Source organism: Zerene cesonia, chromosome 22 (assembly GCF_012273895.1).
Source record: "Zerene cesonia ecotype Mississippi chromosome 22, Zerene_cesonia_1.1, whole genome shotgun sequence".
NCBI classification, from domain to species: domain Eukaryota; kingdom Metazoa; phylum Arthropoda; class Insecta; order Lepidoptera; family Pieridae; genus Zerene; species Zerene cesonia.
The window spans coordinates 3,909,653-3,925,657 of record NC_052123.1 but is presented as its reverse complement, the minus strand read 5'-3'; the positions used below and the strand labels follow the sequence as shown (position 1 = coordinate 3,925,657).

At 35.0% G+C, this 16,005-nt stretch overlaps 1 protein-coding gene across 3 annotated transcripts in view; it reads right to left on the bottom strand.

The window, feature by feature from the left end:
* The window catches only part of LOC119836082 (serine/threonine-protein kinase MARK2-like), a 159,296-nt gene that overhangs the window by 123,295 nt on the left and 19,996 nt on the right, over positions 1 to 16,005 (bottom strand). Inside the window, exon 1 of one of the 3 annotated variants that reach the window (XM_038361313.1) lies at positions 1,763 to 2,044. The exons of 1 other annotated variant lie outside the window; for it this stretch is intronic. The gene's annotated coding sequence lies outside the window, so the exon portion shown is untranslated. Of the gene's footprint in view, positions 1 to 1,762; positions 2,045 to 16,005 lie in introns of those variants that run through there. One more of the 3 variants, XM_038361314.1, reaches the window with a different exon arrangement.

The following is a 16,005-nucleotide window of genomic DNA, read 5'->3' as shown; positions in this document are numbered from 1 at the left end:
CCTATTGCTATCCCAAAAACGAATCTTCCACGATCTCCGTACGACATTGTCATATGTCTACACGTCTCTCTTTAACTTACGCTGTTCATTTAGCCAGAATAAAATAAACAATACATGGCAGTATACATGCACATATTTTTATTCCAATTAAACTTAACACTACATCAACGATGGTTTTTTATTTCTTAACTAGACTCACGCATGGTATGTAATGTATTTATCTACATAGAATATACATATGTACCTACATACTATATATTACAGACGCCGCAACGAGCAGAAGTTAGTAGTTAGGTAGGGAGGTATTAATAGTTATTCTCAAACTTCCCATTGCGAAGTTGACAAATTATTGGCTATTAGGAATACGGGAAGAAAGGAAACTCCATTTTGCAACGCGCAAAATTTCTGCATAATGTCCCCTTTGAATATTTAGCGCTTTAGTTACTCGACTAATTTCCGCATCAGAATTCATATATTTTGAAACACGCAATAACTACTTAAAGAGAATAAAATTATATAAAAAAAAAACTTGCTATTAATGAATATAATAATAATTATTATTAATTAATAAAATAATACAAATTTGAAGAGTTTATTTGCATGATCGAACGCACCAATCTCAGGAACAACTGGCTCGAAATTATAAATTCTCTTCGGATTGAATAGTCCATTTATTGAGCAAGGAGACAGGCTTTATAACATCATGTACGAAGTGGGCAAACCGCTGGGCACAGCTAGTTGAGTCGAGTCGATGAAGAAAGCCCTGTGACTGTCAATCCCGCCAAGTACATTTATAAATAAATTATTATATAGACTAGAAAAGCACTAAGTCTATAATAATCACTGTGTACCCGTATCGAAATCATGAACGATCTACTAGGTAGGTACATCTACATTCAATGCGAACACACTAATTTAATTCCAACGGGGCCGAGGTGCATGCGCACTGTACGCATGTAGGTGTGTGCATTTTACCAATTAGCACAGTTAAGTAAGTCTAAGTACATAAGTAATTAATGACTAAACGTTCGCTTGATAATTTCCACGTGTGTCAGCCTGCATCTAGGATAGTTGTTGATCAATATAATTGAGAGTAATTTTCAAGATATCTAAATGGGAAATGCCTCGAGCGCTTTATGAAAGAGGTTTATTCGCGGCGATTTTCCTGCGAATTTTTATTGAACTTATAAAATTTTAACTAAGTATTATATAAATAAAGATTCGTTGATTTTGCGAGATGAAAGAAATTTTTTAAGTAAAATTGAATGCTAGCTACAATTTCACTTTTTATATAATAGGGTCGTTTATTTAGTTAAAGTGAAATTACAGTAGTACAAGAACAAATAAATATAAAATAACTGGATTTTAAGCATTGAGGCCATGTTTTTAAACATATCCCGGAAAATAACCTTAAAAAAATATAACAAATCATATTGATTCAAGATCAAAATATTACCATTTATAGCTCTTATCAGGACATACCATAGACAAATATTTGTGTACACATAAACCACAGATAATACAGACATTACGTCGTTGATAAGATACAGTGAGCAAATACCAAATATGGTAGACCTTTCCGTCGATAAATGAAACTCAATGAAACGAAACGCAACGCACGCAATAATGAGTTTACGTTCGATTTTAAAATCATTGGCATTCAATGGAAAATAATTTCAATACGCGTTAATCCGCGTACGAATAAATAACAACCGCACTAACCGGTCCGACAGGATCGCAACGAAACAAATATGATACAAACCACAAACTGTTTTTTTTTTTTTTACACTCGTATATTAAAACTCTCAAGTCGGTCTTCACGAAAGACTGACCGGAAGGACACTACACTGCACTGTCATAGAAGAAAAAACAGATCGAACGCAATTCAAACTGATACCTCAGTCTCCACTCACAACACTTTTCAGAAGCACGTGTTCGAAATTTGAAATCGCGAGTATAGAACGCGCGTGCAACACGCCAACGCCTTAGTACGCGACTGACGCTGCTGGCGCGCGGAAGGTCCGTGCGGCATACGCCCGAATTCTGTACCAAACATTGAATGCCACGCCCCAGTGTTTAGATCTCGTTGCTCTCAACTCGAACTTAAAAAGCTATTTCCATTCAAATATTGCACTCCAAACTTCATGTACAAGATTTCCTTTAGAAACGCATTCCAATATCAACATTGTTATTAAAGTTTTAAAGATTTAGTCGATACTTAATATTGCAAAACCTTGCATTTTCTTGCATCGTTCATGTAAATATTCTCAAAGATGGCGCACCCACGCTATTATAACTACCTTTAGTACATATTTTGTAGATGAGTACGTACCGAATCGAATTCATTGTCTTGCTTTACAAGTATAACCATCAGTAGGTATTGGATCTTAAGTTGATTTTGTCATACGAAATGTCTTATACGTGCTATGCATTAGGCATTATATGTACCTTTATGTATTTCTCAAATATAAATGTTCGTATGACGAAGAAATATTTATCGTTCCAGTCTGCACGCAATTATACCACGTATGCTAATAACGGATGCAATATTCCTACTAATCAAATAAATCACTACCTGTAAACCGCGGTGTCACTCGCGCAGAACCCGGGTAAAAAGTACTATCTAGTATCCAGACAACACTACATCTCTGTACATACAAATGCGATAGGCTGTGTTCACATGAAAGTGTAACAAATATCCATTCATCCATACATATTTACAAACTTTCGCGTTTATTATATTAGTAGGATAGAAAGATTTAAGATACCTACGACTCACTCGTGTACCGCGCTCGCTTCGCTTCGTTATAAAACGTGACCAATATAATAAGACCTCCCCGCTGTACGGCAAAATAAACTTAACGGAGATCACGCTAAAATTGCACAGCTATAGTGCATTTTTATGAAACACGCGTCATTTATTCATCCAATTGAAGTATAAAACTATGAAAGCCCAATCAAAAATACGTTCAATATTTCGAGTGCCTCTCAATGAAATATGAATTTACTCAAAATGAAATTTATATTTTTACTTGCATTACATAATATAATGGCATATACCAACTATAGAAGAATTAATTATCAATCAGCATCACATTGTTTTGGAAAGTCCTATGAAACAACATATTATTTTTATAATCATTCTAATGACATAATTACATACCTACTTTAGTTCACCTATATCGTAAAAACATTCATCCCGACTTTATATCGCTCGTAATATATAAATGCAAAAGTAACTCTTTATGCGTGTCTGTCTGTTCTTCACATCCGAACCGTAGAATCGATTTGGATGAAATTTGATATTATATAGTTTGAGAACTGAGAAAGGACATAGGATTGATTTTATTACGGAAAGGCCACGGGAGACGGTGACTATGCGGAATTTCCATTACTACGCGGGCGAAACCGCGGCAGGAGGTCTAGCTGTTTACATATCGACCAGAGCTATATATAAACAAGCGGCAACATACCCGTCCGTTATCGGACGATATCTCGACTAATCGTTTGTTTGTTTACATTACTTGTTTACATGTAGGCAGCTAGTTACGTCGAATATAAAATGTATATGTTGATAAGAAGCACTTTTAGAAATTAAGGGCATTTTAACGGATTTTAAACGCGAACTATTTATTACACTATTATTTTTATTGGACATGAAAATCAAAAATACATACAAGAGAAACAATGGCATATACTCGTAACAATGATATAGTACAGCCGGCGGCATTATTACTGTGCAGTGATCAGGCAACCACAGGGAAAAATGTGAAAGAGCGAAATATCTTGTAAAACCTTTTTTTTAATACATATTATTTAACACGACGTTTCGAACACTTTACAGCGAGCGTGGCCACGTGCGAGACATCGTCGATAAAAATAACTTGGTTTCTATTTTTTGCGCTATATAAACAATATGTATCTGTTAAATAAACATAAAATTTTCACGTCACAATCAAATCACCGACGCGGTAATCGAGTCAGCACAAACGGGCGCTGTTAATTGCCGACATTTTGTGACGTTCATCAAATTTACTTCAGGTTTGCGTCGCTGGATATCCACTGGCGTTTCGCCCCGGCTTCGCTCAGGCCTTACATATAATAAAATATACAAAAATGGAATAAAATATTTCTATAGGGAATACAAATATTTTGTAATATACTTTATCTACAAAAAAAGGTCACAGACGTTCCTGGGGAGGGAGATATCTACCTACCACTACAGTTCTTAAATGTTTCGAAATGAAAGGAATTTCCTACCAACAGAACAATATTCCCGCCAATCGGTTGAAAGCACATAGATTTATAGAATAACAACCAAAATAAATTAAAAAAAAAAAACAGTCGATATGCGAAGCTCCTTCGGTTTCGTCAACATCGCCTGAAAGGACAGTTTTTGGTTAAAACTTTCAAGTAGTACGAATTTCACTAACACGATGAAATGATTTTTTTTTTACGTCTTTAGCATGATTAATTTCTAACACGCAAATGTATCGGAAGTCACGACTGCTCGCACGTCCGCGCTATAGGTAGGTAGGCACTTTCTTTTTTAAATTCATCCATCTTCAATACCACTCAACCCGCATGATTATTATACTCCTATATCAATGAACTATGAATTATTTTAAAAGACAATAATATTTTATTTTATAATTCCATTTTGATGAAACAGTTGATTTATTTATATTAAAAGTTCCCGAACACTACTACATTACCTACATGTAATTCTAAATTATTGACAAAATTTTTCAAACTGGAGTTATTTTTAAAAGTTATATTAATAAAGTCCCTTAAATCCACACTCAGTTCTACAATTGCCCCGATTAGAACAATATACTGCGATAAAATATAAAACGTGAATAATATGAATTATACAATAACGATTCGTTAGAGAACAAGAGAGTCTTATTTATGTCATAGCGGGTAACTGAGCTGATCACCACCGCCCATGAACATTGCTAGTAATAGATTTTATATCTTATTGTGGGAGTCGAGCACGCTTCGGCACGAATTGGGCCAGCTCGCATCGGGGAAGTACCACACCCCCACAGAAAACCGGCGTGAAATAGTGGCGTGCCACTGTGTTTCGTACGGTGAGTGGGGGAGCCGGATGCTTGATGTTTCCTTTTCCTCACCCGCCCCAGTCAATTCCTTCTTTCCAGTCGTTAATCCATTCCTTTTCCCTTATCCCAAAAAAGCGAGCAGCGCATTCGCAGATGACCAACCTTTGCGAATGTTCATGGGCGGTGGTGATCGCTTACCATCAGGCGAACCAACACCTGAGTTGCCCGCTATGACATAAAAAAAAATAGAACAGTGCCTCTGCGAATTAAACTAGATATAGGCATTCCAAGCAAACGCTACACCATTTCTCAGATCCGAATATAGGCAAGCGATAATAAATACTTCTTACAACAAATCATTACGTACGGCTCACGTCTCAATCATACTAATGGCCGGTAGCTGACTCCGCTCCGCCCTCATTTGTCTTCGTTACAAAAATTAAAAAGCTGCGAGCGCAAACACAAAAGGGCGACGCGACACTCATCAAAAATTTTACAGAGTTAAGTATTTACAATTATTTCAATGCTCTTACTGGCGGATACGTAACGTTTTTGAAATGTGCTAGAATTGATTTAAACATCTATAGCAATCCGTATCAATATGTAATGGAAACGATCTACTTGATAACGTTAACACAGTTATCTTAAATATAGAGTTGTCGTTTGTAATTAGAACTATGGAAATGTTTGTAATAACTAATATAATTTCCATTACGAACATACGAATTTTGGTCCGATAATCACCAAAAGAACTCTATAGAATGTCCCATACTTGCTTACTGATAAACAATTCAATAAAAACATAGCCAGCTATCCTTTATGCAACGGTAGGTAGTTAGAGGTCCAATCGGCACCCCGTCACTGCCAGTCCAGTGAATAATTGGAGCCATCCTGTCCCCGACCTTCGCGCTGTTTACTCCTCATCGATATTTCACCGGACCGCCTCACTACCTCCATTAGTGCCTCCTTGTGTTCAGTTTACACTCAAACGCGTGTAGTGTGAACTGAGCACGCATTGAGCACGCTTTCGGCATCACGGTAACTTCATTTGTTTATATTTACGGTCACAACGTCGCTATATTAGTATATAAAACTACATACAATATATAAAACTACATTTTTATATTCATTTTTATAACGCACTGACTAATGCAGCGGTCTGATATGGATATCAATGAATTGACCTTAACGTCGTACCTATTCACTTGCGAAGTTTCTGGAACATAAACTACCGTATCGGATATTTTTGTTTACATCCATATCTACGACATTCGAAGACAATGTTTTGCAACTTTTAATGCAGTTTGAAAATCTAATATATTTGTTAAAGGGGAACTAGAGAAACAAAACATTTCAAATATCTGTAAAAGTATAGACATATAAAAACAATATTTATATTATCCCAAACAAAAACCTCAATAAATTCCACGTCATTCCACGTCAAATCCTCTACATTACCCCAATCTTTTCAGCAAACAATTTTAAATAGCATTTGTCTGGCACGATTCAACTGCAACGTGATAAGAATACCGACCGGCGTGAAGTTGGTCGCGTATCAAAATATTTGTCTCCGATGCAAACGTCAGTTGGAGTACTAACGTCCTTTTCCTTTGCGGAATATTAAAATACCTAGACGTCGTATATATTAGGAAGGTACTAACGGTTTTTGCAATAGTACTGTATAAATTATTCCGACCTTTTAAGCTATTAGAATAGACAATTGATAAGATTAAGTGTATTCAAGTGTTTTACAGTCTTTACTGATATATTTACAAATACTTTTTTTTTAATACCATTTTTAAACTATAGATTATAAGATACTACGCCATAACACAACCGCACCGTGCATTACACTTATACCACAAGAACACTTAAGCCATCAAATGCTACATTATATGTTGCCTATGTGTTATTCCAGTTGACCAGCTCTACCATCTACCATCAGCCAACCAAGCTACGTACCAAATTTCATTGAAATCAGTTAAGTAGTTATTGCGTGAAAGAGTAACAAACATACATACATATATATACACATACATCCATCCTCACAAACTTTCGCATTTATAATATTAATAGGACAGTAATTTAGCGTGCCCTCATTAATTTCGATACCTCGAGGACAATTCTGGCGCTAGCAACATTTCAGATATGATCCGAAAGCAATTTGGTCCAGTGCCAAATACAACGGAGCGGAGCCTTCAAAATTCATTTCCACGCGTACCTACCTACGGTTAATTAAATATCGACTAGTCAATATGCAATGTGAACATACGGGTAAACATTGATTTTTATTATTTGAAATATTTAGTGGAACCGATTGATTTAAGAGTTCTAGTATTGGATAAGGAGAGTCATTGAACTTTTAGAATTATAAGCAACGTAAACAAAAGAAACAGTTCAAATACCTACAATAATAAAATTTATCAATCGCATTGAGATGACGAATATGAATAAACAGCCCCATTCAAAGTACATTTTACTCACTGTATCTATTTACCTTTACCATAGAGTTCCCAGTCAATAGAATCTCATAACGTTGGTATACAAAAAGGGAAGTATGCTTTACCTCCACCGTTTAAAGCACACGCCTGAAAAATACTCCGCTAATTAAAATTCTATTCGCCGATGTTGCATTCCTGTCATGTTCCGTTGTAGCTTCCATGTTATAAATCGAGTGACATCGCTCTATAAATAAGCGATTTTTAACCGCTTCATAACTTTTAATATCATAGAATTAATTCTACAGTAATAACATGATTCATTCGTTGAATCGTGGGTTTTGATTTCAATTAAATTTATTCGAATAATCAAAGGATTTATTGACGTTCTCTTCGTTAGTAATGTTATACTAGCTGACCCGGCAAACGCTGTTCTGTCAAACTCTTATCGTTTAGGAGTATGAAAAATAGATGCTGGCCGATTTTCCGCCGATCCACCCGATATACACAGGAAATTTCATGAGAATCCAGTCCAGACGTTTCGGAGGAGTATGATAACTAACATTGGGACACGAGAATTTTATATATATGGAGAAGATATAGCAACAAGATTTTCATACCACTACTGTAAGTACTTATAATGCAAATTATTTCTTTCGAATTAAATACATTACAGTCAAATTACTCGGACTGTTATTCACAAATTTGGCATGAGTGATTTTCACAAGTACCACAACTGAAGAACAAGTGGTTAACGCACAAAAAAAATGTGTCGGTCTGGCAAGACACAGCTGCTGTTTACATACGTGTCCGTAAAGAAAATCGTTCAGTGAAACGGATGTACATCATCTGCCCCATACCCCAACAGGGGACACGAGACTTCACTTTTTATATAAGTATCTGCAGTAAAATCAAGAAAATCCATAACAACACGTACCTACCTTGAGTGATAAAGACAGGTGTACGTACCTTGAAAAATTACAAAAATATTTCAAACAACTGCAGTACAGAGATGATCGATCACATTATAGAAATATGTATTGTACACAGTCCATCCATTTATAATGCTACCATATCATCGAGCATATACTATCGGTCTATATAAGTTCAACGGTTAAACCTTTAATAAGCTTCAAGGTTAAGGAGGGTCCAGAGCCACCTACGAGAATAGAACATGGGGTGTCAACATTGTCAATGATCACTGCTGATGTAACGGTGCTGATGTCATACGGTGATAGTTGTGACAATTGATCGTGGGCGGAAATTTTTGCTTGAAACTGTGAGACTAGTAGCAGAATTTAATTTAATAGTCTTCGGTACAAATTTTGATTATTGGTATACTAAACGACTTTCGAAATATCTGATTTTTGTTCACTGGAATGTTACTCAATAGCATCAAATCTGAAATCTGTAAAATAGGTACTTGAATTACTATTAATAAAAAGAGTTCTATATATACTAATTCCGCACAATTTCTTGAATTACGATCTAGATATATAGAGATTACTAATGGAGCTTACTATTGATTATAGTTGAAAGGAGTCGATGAAATCCGTTATATTGATTCTTGCTCTATCTCTAAATACTGATTTGGCCAGAGTTTGATGAAATAATATCTAATCTCTATTGATTAGAGTTGAAAGCAGTAAACAATGGAAACACAAAGCAAACTGAAAATGATTTTCAACGCCATCTAGTGGAAGGCATTAATGAATCGACATTTATGGTAACCCTTATATAGGCCAATGCAATCATGCACACGTGCTTACCGTGTATGGTGAAAAAATGCGATTTACGTAATATACGTATAATAATTATAGTATAGCATTACCTACTTGATATTACATTGAGATTCTCTCAGTTTCGCATGCCCACATATCTGTGGCTGCTTATATGCCGACATCCAAAATAAGACGGTAACCGGTCGGCATGAATTCGTCATAAATATTTTATGATGAAGTTAATTTGAGTTAATAATATATTGAATCTTGGTAGAAAATTGCTATATATTTTGAGTGCTACAAAGCAATACCGGAGATAATTATAATTAAATACATGAGTATTTTTTATTATCCATACTGATATATGAAGCTGAAGAGTTTCGCTTGTTTCGCGGGGTATATCCGCAGATTCCCTATCATTTCCTACAGCTGAGCGCGCAGAGCTCATCTCAATATCTAAACATGAATACGAACGTATTCCAACTAGACAATTATTATTCAAAGTTAAGCGAGTATTGATTCAACATCAAAGCGAATGCGACACGGATCGAAACTGTCGAGGGGTATAAGGTATTAGCGTACGCGCTACTAAGCAGCTACCTACATCAGAGTTTCTGTTATGATCAAAGATGCGGAATGTCTCTGCGTGGATGACGATTATGGATGCGGAATTGAAGCGATTGAAACCTATTGACTTGTTTTAAAAAGCCTTTCTTTTTCAGCCTGCCTTTTTTGTAGTAAAAACATTTAATGTGTCATTTCGTTTTCACACATTATTAAATACTAGCGGTCCGCCCCGGCTTTGCCCGTTGTACATATATAGCCTTCCTCAATAAATCTATCTAACACTGAAATAATTTTTCAAATGGGACAGTTCGTCCTGAGATTAGTGCGTTCAAACAAACAAACTCTTCAGCTTTATATTACCGATTAGTATAGATTCTTTATGAAGATAAATTTCGGACAACTTGTAGATCTACAGATATACGAGTACATGGGCTAAGCTAATCGGATAAGAATAATAAATGTTTTAATATTCTTCTTCAATCTAACTGAATGTCACGACAACCACGTAAAATCATTATATTTACAAGTACATAGAACAGATTCGATTAGCATCGTCCCAGCGTAGTTGGGTTCCCTTAGGGCTTAGACGGTAAATATAATCGATTTAACCCAGTCCCTACATATTCACACCGAGCATCGGCTCTCTATGGACCAAGGAAATAATCATATAAATATGAATGGATGAACGTTATAATGATTATCATGGAATAGTAACTATGCGATCTTCATAGTTTTACCACGCGAAGCCGCCGTTTGAAGCTACATCACGTATGCAAAAACATTATTTTCAACTTTATATCTAATTAAATTTCAAACGATATGTCTTTAAGACTCACAGGTACCCTATAATAAACATATCATCCACATAATAAAACCAGCTTGTACGTATAGAAACTCATTAATTTTGCAACCTTATACCTTACTTACACCCATATTAAATTTACAACACTCAAAAAACTTATTCATACCTATAAAAAATGAATTGTTTAATGCGACCATTATTCATCTCAAGTATTGTACCTAATAGTATAAATATATTGAAATCCTGTTGTTCTAATATCTCCCAATACAACAATATTCAGTTGGCAACATAATACTGCCAACATAACAATTATACACCAATGTTTATAGCAGACAGTCATGCGAGATTAATGGAAGACCCACTTCCTAGCGCGCGCCGCGTTTGGAATTCGGACACACTTTCATTGTTCTGTCATAGTATCACAAAGTTTAATTATTAACTGTGTTAGCGTCCTTGTACTGTTTCGTAATATTGAAAAATAAAAACCTGAATCTTGAATCTCTTCACAATCATTTGTTTTAATAATATTGACGTCGATACGCAGTGACAATTCGTATCCGGTAATTATAGAGAAAAGTAACTAATGACAACGCATAAGAAACTAAACTTATTTCAAAATATACATACGTTAAATTTTATCACAGATCAGCAAATTGAACTGTCAAAATAATCATAAATTGAATAACGTTTTATACGTTTATATTTACACAATTAAATTACAAATAGTTTCATAAAATCTTAAGTTCCGACTTTCCGATTCAAACCATCAGAAGTTTAACTGGTTATATCAATTGACAACTTCCAAACAGCCGACTATATACATATAGGTATCTAATTAAAAACCATAATCTAATAGTATCATTAATATTCACCACTATAATCGTACATTAATAACAATCAACGAATAAACTCCCAAAGGTAGCTAAACAATAAAAAGGCAACATCACCTTGACACGAGCCGGCCTCTCCCGCGCAATCATCCAATTGGCGGGAAACCGGACAAGATGGCCGCAGCTGACAGTTACGTTGCACGTTCAAGTAATCGATGCATACAATTTACCGCTTTCTGTAATCGCCAAGGTAACGTCACTCATCATAATAAGATGCAACTGGTTGCGTAAATATTTAACCTTATATGTACCATTTATAGGTACACTCATATTAAGGGATATGTCATGAGTAGTAGGTAGTAGGTAGTAGGCCACACGCCGGCATAACAATACGAGAGCGTTTCAATTCATTCATAATTCATATACACACGTCGCCATCTAGTATCTGATATATTGAAACTCTGCCCTTCCTTGCGTTTTAGTTAAAACATATTGTGTTGGCTATAACAGTTAGCAAAACACTTAAATTAAATTAATAGTGAAAATCATCACTTTTATCTAATTATATTGTCATATTATTAGTTTCGGTTAACAGTTTACAATCCAACAGTTTCTATTAAACATATACAATATACGGCTACAGCCTCTGAAAGCATAACACTCTTCAATGTTTATTTCGATACAGGCAGTGAAACGAAGTCACCTAGCGCCACCTAGTGCCCAGTGGCGGAATCACAACGAGGCCGTATTTTATTATGCAACGTCAACGCTCATAACTCTGTGTTAACATACGACTACACTTGGCGCTAGTGAACGGAGAACGCCACCTAGCGGTACGAGGTGTAACCGTTACGGTTGTTTACATATTTTGATACTTAAATTATTTTATTAGTTTTGTAAATTTATTACTTATAAATTTATTACTTAAATTATTTTAAATATAATTACTATATAATTGATTAATTTAAATAAAAATAAATAAAAATAAAAAATAAAAAAATAAATTACATACGCGATACGCTCTACACGTGATACGGTTTATTTCAACAAGAAATAAATAAATTTATTACTTAAATTATTTTAAATATAATTACTATATAATTGATTAATTTAAATAAAAATAAATAAAAATAAAAAATAAAAAAATAAATTACATACGCGATACGCTCTACACGTGATACGGTTTATTTCAACAAGAAAACGATGTATCACTTTGTTCTTGTTACTTATATTGAGTAATTTAGAAATGAAACATAATATAGTTTTGTTAACAAGTTGGGTGTATAAGAAAGTTCATTTGTTATGTAAAAATAATAACTAACTCATAGAAAACAAAGATTCTGGTGAAATTACAAATAAATAAAATGTTATACTAGCCCGAATAAGACAATGATATTCATATGATAACTACGCTGAGATCCTCAAGCAAATTTTAGCGAAAAAAAAAAAACAAATTTTGTATTCCCGTCAGAAGCATTGTTGCTAAGAAATTTTGATACTATTTAAAGCAGACAATAATATACTAAATTATTGCAAGCAATAACCATTTACGGCTATAACATCGCGTTATATCAATGAATCAACCAAAAACTCTTTATTTTGCACCTTTACAAGAAGAGTACAAACAGGAGATAAATAAAATCAGCAGTATGAAGAGCACAATTAGGTACTTATATATATTTTCCGCATTAAGGCATTGTACATTTATCACATTGCAAATACATACCTACATGCTAAACGTTGCAACACAAAATACACAGCTGACCCAATTTTTTACAATACGCTGAATGATACAGAAACGTATGCCTACTCAATATTACAGCAGTTTAATAATCCATACAGTTATTATCAACTAAAACGTTTCGATAGAAAATCGTGCGGGGGGCAAGGGGCAAGACGCGGGAGGGGCGAGCCCGAACTGCATACGTCATGTTGTTAATAGCTCGGGACGCTATTTCGGAGCTGTCACGGGCACGTTTTCATCGTACCTATATTTTATTTACTATTATTGAGTTGTGAGTGAATTGAATCTCTTATTCATACTGTGTTATTATCTTACTTCATCTATTACTTGATGTGTATATATATTATTATAATTAGCTTAAAATTATTAAAACATAAGTAATCATATTTCTTATGTGCGTCAAACTGAACTCCTAAACGGACCGATTATAGTGTATCTTCAGGTGAATTCGACAATGGTTTAGAATTATAATCTGGACACGAGCGAAACCGCGGCCAAGAACTGGTTAAGTAATGGAAAACCCTGTTTATACACAAATATGGTATATTCTTTCCAGAATGTCAGAGGCTGCATTAGACCACTGGTATCGGTGATAGTAATGTCAATAAAATTCTTCCGCGAACTAAGAAACTTATCTAGCATTGTATTAATGTAACAATGAACCTTTTATATACACTAACAATAGTTTCATTAAGGTTGCCACAGAACGCACTTTACAATTTAATAATCCTACTATCCTACTAATACTATAAATGCGAAGGTTTGTAAGGATGTGTGTGTTTGTTACTCTTTCACGCGAAAACTACTGAACTGATTGCAATATAATTTTGTACGTAGACAGCTGGAATAACATATGCCTTTATGTTATTCCAACTTTATATCCCAATATTAATACGGGATACGGACTTACGCGGGTGAAACCGTGGGGTGCAGTTAGTATTAACTAATTTTTATACGCATCGAAAAATCGTCACACCGACATCGATAACTACGCATCTTAAAAACATAAAACAATTTTTTTTCTTATCGCTTACAGCATACTTAATATTGAAAAAAAAAGCAGGTAATAATCACAACCTAAAACCATACAATCTCACAAAAAGCGCCCACCATTAAATCGCTATCGCTCCGCCGATCACCATACCCTCACCCTTGTTTTTTTTTAATTGTTCCATGCAAGACATGCGCGCGCGATCGCACAGCCGATAAACTGTTACGGCGGCGTCATCCTTGCGCTGTCGTTCACCCCGTTGCACTGTGATCGTTCCAATTTCAAAATTAGCTGCTAACGTCTATGAAATATGACTCAACAAAAAAAAAAAAACTTAATATATTATATACAGCTCGTCGTAATCCTCCTGAACCCTAAAACTAAGCATGTTTACCTTGATGTGGTCCTTGTTACATACAACACGCTAATCGCTATGCTCATTGCCCCGAGTTTACCCCGATTACGTTTTACGTTTTATAATTTTCATTCACCGTTATGGTTTCATTGCGAGTGGACTTTAGTTTTTGTTGCAATGTATATGCACAAATATATTATCTTTCAGAAACACGGCTGTTGATTTTGCGGTAAATTTATTTGTTAATTGATTATTCGATTTATATTTCCAATTTATTTCGAAACGAGCTTTATTGTATATTATTTATATCGATTTTCTTGGAAGTGTAGTGTCACATACTTATTGCTAACATAAACTAAATAATTATACGAAGATAAACCACTCGAAGGTTTTTTATATTGCAATTATGGGCATGTATGTCACATTGTAGGCCGCATTACGCTGTACTTACACATACTATCATTCATTGTATATCAAGTTTTATAACTACATACATAAAACATAATAAAACCAAAAAGCTTCAATGCACTACACTGCTCCTTATGTTTTGACAACAAATCGCACGTCAACGTGCGTCCAAACCAAAACGACAATGCACATCTAGATACATTATTACAATACACGCCAAAACGTAAACCTACGAGCACAATACACTACCGCTCACGCATAGCCAAGGAACAGGGAATTTCAGAGAAATGCAGCAGTGTAAATCGATATTTTCTTTATTACCCGAGCTACGTAACACGCAATACGGCATTTCGCTACGTCACCGCGCTGTCATTCACCCCCAGCCTCGTGGAATGATTGATTCGCCGTCAGCCGTCGAGGCTCGTAATCGAATTTAATGAATATACACAATAGGTCATTCATAGAATGGCTAGGTTTTATAGATTCCATTAAAGTCGATATAATATATGAAGTGTTTGTAAAATTTATACGTTTATTCATTAATTATAAATGCAAACGCTTCGTAAGGGGTGAGAGATAAAGCCGGGGACTATCTTACGAGTCCATTAATTAATCACTATCAGTTTGTGATAACACAGTACTTAAAGGGTGGCTCTACATTCATAATGTTCTACAATTTCAGAATTCCAAAAAAAAAACTTCATATGCCTCCACTGTTTCCTTTTATATAAATATAACTACACATTTTCTTTTCTCAGTCTCACAATCCGAGGGATGTGATACTCTATACTCTGTGTATTGTGGTATGAACGTCTCTTTAAAGGATATCAACGTAACGCAATATGCGGATGGGGCAAACAGAAGCTTTTGCGTTGCACTCTCCACTCATCATTATATGAGCCGAGCGCTAACCCTAATGGGATTAAAATCAGTGTCACAATTCGTTTTATATTAAGTATACTTGCTGTTCACCCCGGCGGTGCCCGTCATACATATTTAGCCTATGTCACTCAGTGAAGATGCTATTTTCATGTGAATATCGGGTAGGTCTTAAAATCGACTAACAACTATAATTCATATACCGAA